At 35.0% G+C, this 11,905-nt stretch overlaps 1 long non-coding RNA gene across 1 annotated transcript; it reads right to left on the bottom strand.

Moving 5' to 3' along the window:
* Positions 1-415: 415 nt before the first annotated feature.
* On the bottom strand, positions 416-5,811 carry LOC114076096. Its single transcript, XR_003576710.1, has 3 exons — positions 5,506-5,811; positions 1,551-1,661; positions 416-612 (listed from the first exon to the last, which is right to left on the bottom strand). It is a non-coding gene; the product is annotated as an uncharacterized LOC114076096 (long non-coding RNA).
* Between the last annotated feature and the right edge of the window lie 6,094 nt (positions 5,812-11,905).

Here is an 11,905-nt window from a genome sequence, read left to right as displayed (position 1 = left end):
GGCTTACAGTACGTAACCTTTGACATTATGCTACACTTTTTAAATGTTGCTATCACAGCTAAACTTATAAAGAGTGGCAAAAGAGGTATAAGGGCACGTTTTGTAGTGATTCATTAGCAACACCTTTTTTTTATCATACTACACTTAAAAGCGTTGTCATTACTTTGATATTGGTCACACTTGAAAAGTGCTGCCTGTCATATCTCATCTAGAACAACACTTATAAAGTTTAACTTTTCTTGAACGTCCTACAACAACACTTTCGAAGTGTGACAATGTTGTGTAGAATTTTGTAGCCACAATTTTTTTATTTTTAATAATAATAATTTTTATTTGCATAGATTTAATTATCATAGAATTAAATATACAAGTGATATAAAGCACAATATTAACTAATAATTAAATCGAAGCTATATATTTCAAATAAACTTCGAGAAACACGTCTTGTACAACCTATACTTAAAAAGTAATTACATAAAGATATCGAATATCAATAAATTCCACAAAACCAAATGCATTCAAACATAGATGACAAATATATAAAAACTCTTCATCGTACAGTAGATCGAGTTTACTTTTGGCCACAATTCAAATTCAATTACCGATATTTTTCTGCACATTCACAATAAAAAATTAAGTTAGCGTCATAAATCATGTATTTAATATTCTTAAATTCTAAGTAAGCCAAGCCAATTCATAACAATAAGGTTGTTGAAGTATATAATTGGAGAGTATTCACTGTAAGCCAACTCATAACAATAAAGCATTTCAGAATTCTCATGCTAATGTAACCCACAATATGGATGGCACAACAAGAACGAAATATGTCTAACAATGACAGTATATACGATACATCAAGAACTCTATAAAGTTATGTTTTTTGTGAACGTCAAATATAAAATACCTTTTAAGGTGCCAACATATGAGCTAAGTAGGAATAGTGTGGAAGATATTGACCTTCTACAGCTCGTGAACTTGTTGCATCAACAGGTAAATTAAGGTTAGATCTAGAATACCTGGAAAGTATGTAACTATAGTGAGAGGCATCTGACTGAGCCAATTGTCATTTATCATAGCTCTGTCAAGCCTTTTCCAAACTACATTAGTCGGACCTCTATCATTGCCCTAGCTGGTTTCAGAACTCATAAAATCCTTAAGAAATCAACACCACCACATCATACTTCAAGTGAAAAACTTTTGATTATTCCAAGTGTGCATCAGTTTGAGTTCACATAAGGTAGAGCTACATTAAAATGTGCATCGAGTTCCACAAGCTATAATATACGCATTTAATATTTTAGGGATAGTGTAACAACAACACTTCAACACTAATTTCTCCCTTTGACAGTTTCAATAGCTACAATCCTAATGATTATAACTTAGACTTACATATTGTAGCATGTTTTTGCTTTCACAGTAAAAGGAAGAACTTCTCTTCATATTTCCATACATGCAAAGCCATGAAAGTTAAATAGTGAACCAAAAATCACACTATGATACAAGTAAATAAGATACTTATTTGTAAAGGGATCTGGAGGAATTTTTATTACCTACAGATTTACTTGGAATTGTGTAAAAATGCAAAAGAGATTTCTTTACGATATTCTTCTTCCATATGGCAATGTAAAGTCGTGGTGAATCTTAAGATCGATGCCTTCAACCTGCAAGAGACAACAAGTAATAATGCATCAACAACCATTATCCTAGCATTAAAGGTAACACATTAGTTATACGCTAATAAAAACTGATAGTCTTTCAAAGTTTAAGAGATAAAGCAACTACTTTTATCATAGAACAAACAGCTAAGAATTTGGAAACTATAGATTAAGTAAAAGCCCCAAAATACAGTAGAAACTAGTCAATGAAAAACATGCTAAATTGGGATTAGAGCTCAATGATCCTTGTTGGAGTCAAATGGAGCATAGAGAATTGTAGAATGCACCAGTAAAGATTGATATTTCTTTGAGTAATTTCCCTAGATAGTCACCCATGTTTGGGAAATTACCTAGGAATATCACTTATGTTTGTTTTAGGACTACAACATCACCCAACATTGTCTATTTTCCTCAAAATATACTTGACATAAAAAATTACATTATTTCTCTCCTAGGTAATTTCTCAAACATGGGTGATAAAATAAGTTCATAAAAAAGTTCAGATTTAGCTCAAGATTTTGACTAGACTAACTTGGAAAATGCTCCTCATATAGTTATGATCTCGCTTGCTTCGATAAGATGAAAAAGATAAATGCAAGAGCGAAAAACATAATTACAATTCACTTAGAGAATTTCTCCTGTTAATTTGTTTTAAATAAATAAGAACTCTAGTATCTTGATCAGCGAAGCACTATCAACTTCCGGATCTTCATAGCACATTGTGCTTACATATGATAGAAGTAACTATTGTGATTATGAGAAAATAGTATGTCAATGTATTCCTTCATAAGATTCAAGCCATATGTGCTTACTTACTTATAGAGCAGCAAGTCACAGTGGTATAGTAGTAGCAAGAGTTTGTAGAATCACTTAGATGATCCATCACATTCTGTTTTAAAATTTTAAATAGAAACTAAGAAGGGGAAAAATTGAAGAGATATAATAACAATATCTACTTACCCAATATAATATTATACATATGACCTAAGTGTTATATGAAGGAAATAAAGAATTAGCAAACAATCTAAACACCTCTATAATACATCAAGGTTATTTTTTAAAATGGTATCTACCAGTTGGTAAGTATATTCTCTGCGTACTCACAATTAAAATTTTGATCCCTAAGAACAAAATTTGACAAAATATCGAGCATGTAGAGCAACCCCAAAGCACAATAAAAAAATCTGCAAAAATTGCTAGAAACCAATATAATCAACACAACCACAAACAGAGAAGAGGTAAAAGGGCTAATAGACGCCATCACAAACAAAAGAACATAAAATACAAGAAAATAGATAACACTAACCTTAACACTGCGAGACCCACAGAAGATAAGACTATTGAACCAAGAAAGCTAAGTAAACGGGAAGCAGGGAAAGCGAGGTACAAATTTTATAAGATTCCGCCAACAGTGGGTCAGAAATATTTTGATATCGGATCCTACATTTCCCTAGAATAAAAAACTTATAAGCAAAAACTTACAGAATTAGTACTATTTCCTTTCATGTCCTTCTATTGTATTCTTACCTTCATGTAGATTTTAATATCATAGATTGCAAATCTACTTGATACAGACTGTAAAATTAGTGCAAATACTTCAAATGTCCAAGCCACTGTCTTTGTTCATACACTTTGCAAATCATACTCTATTGTAAGACATACCTTTCACAAGAAATTTGTCACACCATTAGACAGGCCTTGATGGACAATACAACATCCAACAATAAAGCTTTGGCATTAAACAAGTTGTAATAGTTTCATCAATGTCAAATAAGCAGAAATACTAGTAATTCATAAGTTACTACAGAAAAAACTATACAAACATTGTTGAGATACAAATACAAACGAAAGAGGAGGAGAAACCTTCTTGAACTTCATAAGGTACTTTGAGTAGAGACCTTCAAATATAAGTAGATTTACAGAGATGATGTAATATTTCAAGTTTCGATTAGATTAATGACAGGCAGTATGTAGCTGCACTCACCTTTTGTTTCTTAATACTGAGTATGATATCCAGTAAGGAATACAAAAATAGATGGATTAATTATTGAAAATTATGTTCATAATCTTGCCTTTTCTTTTCAAAATATAAAATGAATACTCGATATGAGCTTTACATTTCTCCAGACATGTCTACAAACAACAAAGCTAAACTCTTTTGACAAGCAGAACAAGTTCCGGACTTCCAGTAACAGTGAAGGGAGATACCAACAACAAAGCTAAAACAATATGCATGAACATTGAATTTAATTTTTTCCTTATATATTCTCTTTAGAAAGTCCCCGATAGTTATTTTTTCTACTCATAATTCGACTAATAATGACCACTTCCTTGACTAGCTCCCTCAGTTTATCCTATCATATGCTCCACTATCAGTATAATTTTTTCAATCTTCTCGAGATAAATCAGACCATCCTTTTACTAGGTAGATAAAAACATTAAAACCAGGTAACAACCGCTGACACATATATGCGATGGAAATGCGATTTTGTCGAAAACCTTACCAGAAGATACAAAGGTTAGATAAAGCACATTAGAGTTCAATGCAGTTCCTAAATCAGTGTTTTTCTAGCTTATCACATGGGTTTAAGATGTGAGTCAACAAATGTTAATATTTAAACAATATTAAGAGAATGGTTCTTAAAGAAGAATTTACCTTAGACATCTTCTCAATCACTTCTTTACTTTCATAACTTTAAGCATGCACCGGTGCTTATATTTAAACTATCTTATACTCAATGCATCAACTTCTTCTATATGATTCAAGGAAAGTAGTTCATGCATTGTTTGAGGTGCTTTTAGGATAGAAACTTTCTCCTACACTTCAAATGGTTATGCGTTAATCTAAGACTAATAATCATGATGATGCTACTTTAATTTGTATATCCTAGACTGAAATTCTACACTTCATTATCATCTATCGAAAGTAAACTAAACTCTCCATAACGTGAACAATAAATGAAGTACAGAACAATATCGAATTAGCTCAAGTAAGTCATAAGAATCCTTATTTTACCATCCACTCCATTCATGTATCAAATATTCAGGGGAGCCATATATTAGACTATTTTATGCAACCATTAACCTACCACGGCTTCTTCCTTCTCATGGTATCATACCGTATATGCGTCACAATGTTCACGGTATAAACAGTTAAGAAGTCAAACTCACATTAATCTTCATGGAAAACAACTTTTTAGTGGAAAGTTGTAGATTATGTAAATTGATGAAATCAACACCATTGATGAACTTTATTGATACCATGATGAAATCAACACCATTGATGAACTTTATTCCTCCTCAACTAGAGAGTAACTGAATGGAGAGAGAAAAATTGTGTTTGTATTGAATGTGAATTTAAGAAGAAAAGTTACAATATGAACCTATATATATAATGCTACTAACAGAATGTAAACTTAGTAACAACTTTACTTCTAACAACTTAATGCTAACTAATTTTTACTGCACAAAACTAACTAATGGAAACTGTACATAACAGAATTAACTAACTGACATTACACTTCCTATTATCATCATAAATCATCACTTAATATTACCCTTATTCAAAAATTGACAATTGTAAATAACATGAAACCTGAATGCAGTTTTTAATAAAGTCAAAATCTACTAAATGTGAAGGTGCTTGATTTTTTTCCCTATGTTTTTTACAAGGCAAAGTATTAGCTGGCACACACAAGAAAAAACAGAGAAGACTGAAGTAGATTCATTCTGTACACATCGCTATAGTTCAAACAAAGTTGAGAAAAAAAATAGTATTGGACGTTTACTTACCGTCAACGAAAATGTTTCGATTCATGAAAAAATATAATACAAAAAAAGAGAGGCTTACTATCAGCAGCAAGTAGTTTCAGAAGTTCCAACTTCGTCTAATATACCAGTGTTAATCGAGAAAATGATTCCTAATTTCCATTTTCACCATAAAATAGAACGATTCCTCACATTTACGGCTCAACAAATGCGACCTCGTCCAATATATCTGGGCTTAATTTTGTGTAGATTCTTGAAAATTCTATCGTGATGAGGAAAACAATCCAAAAGGAAAGAGAACAGACGATGTTCAATTGTAAGGTTTTCTTTTAAATGCTTGTGGATGAAATTTAGGGCAAATACTCCTGCTTTTTAGTTTTTGGGCATAAAATAGTTTTACAGGGGAATGTTATTATTTTAAAAATATATATGATAATTAATAAGGCTTAGTTTAAAAGTGTGGTTTTTAGAATTATAAATATACCACACTTGAATAATGATTTGGCAACACTTAAAATGTGTCTATTATTTTAAAGAGCACGCTATATAAGCGTTGCCAAAAAAAATGTGGCCAAAAGCCAAGTATAAAGTCTATACCATAAAAGTGTGCCCTTACATATTTTTGGAAACACTTTTCAAGCGTTGTCGAAATTAGTGTGGCCGAAGGCCTAAAATAGTGTAATGTTTCCAACCCTTTGCAAGATTTTATAGGGGTCCACATAACGAGAACTCAACTTCCCTTTCTTGCCAAATCTAATCACCCCTTTCATAGGCGAAATTTTTAAATACACTTTATCACCTTCTTCAAACTCTAAATCCCTTCTCCTATGATCGGGATAAGACTTTTGCAGACTATAGGTCGTTTGCAACCGGTTCCTTATGATATGAACTTTCTCCAACGTTTTAGAAATCAAATCGGGACCAAGAAGTGAAGGCTCACCAACTTCAAACCACCAAATAGGAGACCTGCACCTCGTACCATACAATGCTTCATAAGGGTCCATGGATATGGATGAATAAAAATTATTATTATAAGCAAACTCCACCAAAGGAAATACTTGTCCCATTTTCCCTTAAAATCAATGACGCAAGCTCTAAGCATATCCTTAAGGTTTTGAATAGTACGTTCCGCTTGACCTTCCGTTTGGGGATAAAAAGTGGTACTTAACTTCACCTTAGTACTCAACCCTTCTTGGAATGACCTCCAAAACCTAGATGTGAATTGTGCACCCCTATCTTATATGATGGATAACGGAATACAATGACGACACTCAATATCATCTATGAAGATCCATGCATAATCTTCCGCCGAATAAGTAGACTTGACGGGAATGAAATGAGCGGACTTGGTCAACCTATACACAACCACCCATATAGAGTCATATTAATTTTGTGTCCGAGGAAAACCTACGACAAAATCCATATTGATGTCCTCCCACTCCCAAATAGGAACTTGGATTTCTTCTAGTAGCACACCCGACTTTGATGTTCGGCTTCCACTTGTTGGCAATTTGGACACTTAGCAACAAATTTCGCTATGTCCTTTTTCAAACCTTCCCACTAAAATACTTCCCTAAAATTATGGTACATTTTTGTCGAACCCGGATGAATGGAGTAACGGGACCCATGAGTTTCCTCAAGAATTTGATTCCTCAACTCATCTACATTGGGAACAAACAATCTTCTTTGATACCTCAAGACAACATCCCCCAATAAGAAGAATGACTCATTAAACTTACCAAGACCGATTCCTTCAACTCCATCAATGGTTGATCAAGGTGTTGTTTGGACTTCACCTCAACCACCAAAGATGACACGGAGTTATGATGGACCATAAAACCACCATTCAGAGAATCTTCTACCCTCGCACCCAATATAGACAACCTATGAACATCCATCACTAGGTATTTCTTGGCTTCCTCTATGTTAGACACACTACCCATAGCCATAGGACTTAGAGCATGCGCAACAACATTGGCCTTGCCGGGGTGATAGAGAACACTCATGTCATAATCTTTCAAAAATTTCAACCTCCTTCTTTGTAGAAGATTCAACTCCTTTTGAGTAAACACGTATTGGGGACTCTTGTAGTCGATGTACACATCAACATGAACACCATACAAGTAATGCCTCCATATTTTCAAGGCAAATACCATGCCGCTAACTAAAGATCATGAGTTTGATAGTTTCTCTCATGCACCTTAAGTTTCCTAGAAGCATAGGCTATTATCTTCCCATGTTGCATAAGTACACACCCTAAACACACTGGGTATGCATCACAATACACAACAAAACTCATTGTACCTTTTGATAAAGTCAACACCGGAGCGGAAGTAAGACTATCTTTCAAGATTTTGATGCTTCTCTCACATGACTTCGACCACCCAAATTTCTTACTCTTTTAGGTTAAAGTAGTCAAAGGAGATGCAATGGACACAAAACAATCAACAAACCTTCGATAATAACCCGCTAAACCCAAGAAAAACCTAATGTCAGTTGGAGTCAATGGTCTAGGCCAATTTTTCACAGCCTCGGATTTTAGTAGATCAACCTCAACTCCCTCACTAGAGATGATATAACCAAGGAATGCCACCGACCACAACCAAAACTCATACTTGCTATACTTGGAAAATAATTATGTTCTCCTTAAGCACTTGCAACACCTCCCTTAAATGGTTGATGTGATCACCCTCATTTTGTTAATTTACCAAGATGTCGTCAATGAAGAAAATGACAAATGAATATAGGTAACTTCGAAAAACCATTTTCATGAGATCCATACACGCCATCGGGACATCAGTGAGACCAAAGGACAATACTAAGATATCATAGTGACCATATCTAGTATGAAATTCCATTTTTGGTATATCCTCGCCTCTCACCCTAAGTTGGTGATACTCCGATCTCAAATCAATCTTAGAATAGTAGATTGCCCCTTAGAGTTGATCAAACAAGTCGTCAACCTGAGGGAGAGTACTTTATTCTTAATAGTGACTTTATTGAGTTGGAGATAATCATGCACATTCTAAGGGACCCATCCTTCTTTTTTGCAATCAATAACGGAGCACCCCATGGAGAAATACTAGGTCTAATTAAGACTTTGTCTAGTAAATCATTGAGTTGATCCTTCAACTCTTTCAGTTCGGCCAGAGCCATCCGATAGGGAGGAATTGAAATGGGATTTGTATCCGGTAACAAGTCGATACAAAAATTAATTTCTCGTTAGGGAGGAATACCGAGAAGATCATTAAGAAAGACCTCCAGAAATTCCTTCACTACGGGGACCGACTCAATGGTAGGAATTTCGGAGTCTAAATCTTGAAGTCTTACTATATGGTATAAACACCCTTTAGAGATCATTTTACAAGATTTTAAACAAGAGATAATACGACCTCTAGGGATAGAATTTCCCCCCACAACCAAAGTAATTACCCATTCCAACTAAGCATTCCCCTACATGACCTTTCTCCACATTTTGCATAAGTAGGCTTCTTGTTTAGTGAACAAGTATCCCTTCCCTTCATAGACTTAGAGTTAGACACCCTATCATACCTAGACTTAGGGAACTTGGAAGGAATTTGATTAGAAACCCTCTTCTTAAACCTAGGCTTGTCTTGAATCTCAAGCCTTCCTTTTGAAGAACCACCATCAAAATATCTTTCCCTTTTGGTATCTCTACTCATCCTCTTAGACCTTGCCTCTTCCACATGTTGAGCATAAACCATGAGACGAGAAATGTTCATGTTGCCATGTAGCATAGCCGAATGACACTCCTCTTGGAAATCATCCAACATCCCCTTCACAAAATGGCTTATTTCGTCCCTAGGAACAGAAACTAAAGAAGGAGCTTATTTTGACAATTTAGTGAATTTCAAGGAGTATTCATGAACACTCATACCTCCTTGAAGAAGTTTGATGAACTACACCACTTTAGATTCCCTCTTCTCCCTAGGAAAGAACCAAACAAGAAAAGCCTTCTTGAACACTTCACAAGTCACGGGTCAACCTCTTAAAGGCCTATTGTCCTTCCATTGGCGTACCATGCTTAGGCCACATCCTTGAGTTGATAAGTGGCTAACTCGGCCTTCTCACTAGTAGTCAATCCCATTGCATAAACATCTTGTAGAGTTCATCAATGAACTTTTAGGGGTCTTCTTCAACCATGGACCCATAGAATGTCGGAGGCTTCATCCTAGTGAAATTTCTTTGACGGGAGGCCATGGTAGCAACTTGTTGGTGTGCTCGGGGTACATCCTCTCGATTAGCTTGGGTCGTCATTGCTTGGGATTGAGTAGTGGCGAATTGCGCTGAGTAGTAATGGCTTGGGCCATTTTGTGAAGAGAAGCCGTTAGGGCCTCATCCGTCAAAGGAGGAGGATTGACCGGGGCTTGGTCATCATTCATATCTTCCTCAGGAGGAGGAACTTGATCACCACTAGGAGGAACTCCCACATTGGCAATATCTTCTTCAAGTCTTCATGTCGCATTCCTTCGAGTATGCATTGCCTATAATTACAATAAGAGTATAAGATGCAAAATCATATAGATTTAAAACTCTAAAAGGCATAATATTGGACTTCCAAGAAAGTGAGAGTTTCCTAAGCATCTCATAGATTTCTATTCATAAGTGTGGCGCGCTTCATAATTATGAATACAAACCTACATAGACGTGGTTGAGAGAGACATCGGCTCGAAGATATTAAACCTTATGCTCTGATACAAAGTTTTTCACATCCGCAAATACCCCTTAGACGTAACCGGCGTCTTCGTCATCTTTGAGTACTAAGACTAGTCTCTTAGCTTACATCATTACATTCAAAGGCCATATTTAGCGGAAAATTTAAAACTTTTCATTACTTCTACTTGGAGGTTTACATAGACCTCTACATCCACATAGTAAATATATCAAGTATACATAGACCCTTCTTATAAGAAGATTACTTAGTCTTCTATTTTTATTGCACATAGATATATAGAATATAATAGTCTAATATAGTCGTCTCATCTCATACTCATCTAATAAGAGTATATCAAATTGGGCCTAGCCCATACATAAATGCAATAAGACCACATATAGGTCATACAATGTTTAGTACTCAAATAAAAAGAAAGAAACATAAGAGTCTTAATACTAAAAACAACATCATAGGCTTGATAGCGGCATTGCCCTCGAAAAGTGAGGACCTACGCAACTTGGATGATCAAGAATTCCAAGTCTTCTTCAAAGTCGTCTCCAAAAGTCCTTCAACGATCGGAACCTAAAATATTGGGGAAAAGGAAGAAATGGGGTTAGCACACCACTTGTACTAAGTATGAGACCATATGCACACATATCATAAAAACAAGATAAAAGAGGGCATTTCATTAAAAATGCAATTTACTTTGCAAACCTTTATGCACTTTCAACAATACCATACCAAATCAATAAGAGATAGTCATTAAGTCATAGTCATGTACATCACAAGACCAACAACATCAAAACTAGTCAAGCCAACAAGCATATTATGTAATTGAATACATAATCAAGTAACTCTATCATCAAGTCATAAATAACAAAAAACATGAATAAGAGTTCATTAAAGCATAAACAATGCAAAACAATTACCCATGAACCCCTATAAAGTCAAGAAGTGCAATGACCAAGCAAAGCCCCATAACCTCACATAATCAAGTAACCCAACAAGAATCATGATCAACCTCCTACTTCACATAGCATAGCATTTAAGAGTTTATATCATCATACTTTAACAATGCAGACCAACATATATTCATAAGTGACACCAATAAACATATAGTATCAACTATGTGCAAGTTCATCAGAAACATATCATGTACAATTATAATCATATAAATACATAGTGGCAACCTTCTAAAGTTCCCTTCAAGGAAAACTAGGGCATAGGTAGATTCCTATACCCCTACCTAAGCTAAGTAAACCTCTAAAGTCACACTAGTTGGTTGTACTTCATTACTTCATTTTATATTAGGGAACACTTGTCTTAACGGACATAGACCACAAGAGCTAAGTGTGGAATCCGGTGTTGTTATACCTTACACCGATGGAAAGTGGTCTACCGGCCAAAGTAAAACCAAACATAAACATAGCTTTCTAGGTGGATCCACTAGCTAGTCTTCCTATGGGGCAACATAGTTCAAGAACTTAGATATAGGTATATTACCTATACATACCACTTGGAAATTGAGGCCTCCTCTCATGGGAATCCATTGGATAAGTAACCCTTATTGGGGAGTCAACACCACATGTGTAACTATAGGGTCAATCTTCCTCTATGGGAGGGAAGTCATCACCTCCCTTTGTCAAGTTAACTCGTTGATAAGCTAAGTCCCTTTTGAAATGTCTTGAATGTCTTTATTAATCATCATAGCTATTGTAGGTCATAGAGTCTAATCCTTGTATGTTCATGATCATCATAGCTCAATAAGAATTGCAAGAGTATTGTCCTTTCATTACAATTCATATAA

Source organism: Solanum pennellii, chromosome 2 (assembly GCF_001406875.1).
Source record: "Solanum pennellii chromosome 2, SPENNV200".
In the NCBI taxonomy this organism is placed as follows: Eukaryota; Viridiplantae; Streptophyta; class Magnoliopsida; order Solanales; family Solanaceae; genus Solanum; species Solanum pennellii.
This window is presented reverse-complemented; position numbering and strand designations above follow the sequence as displayed.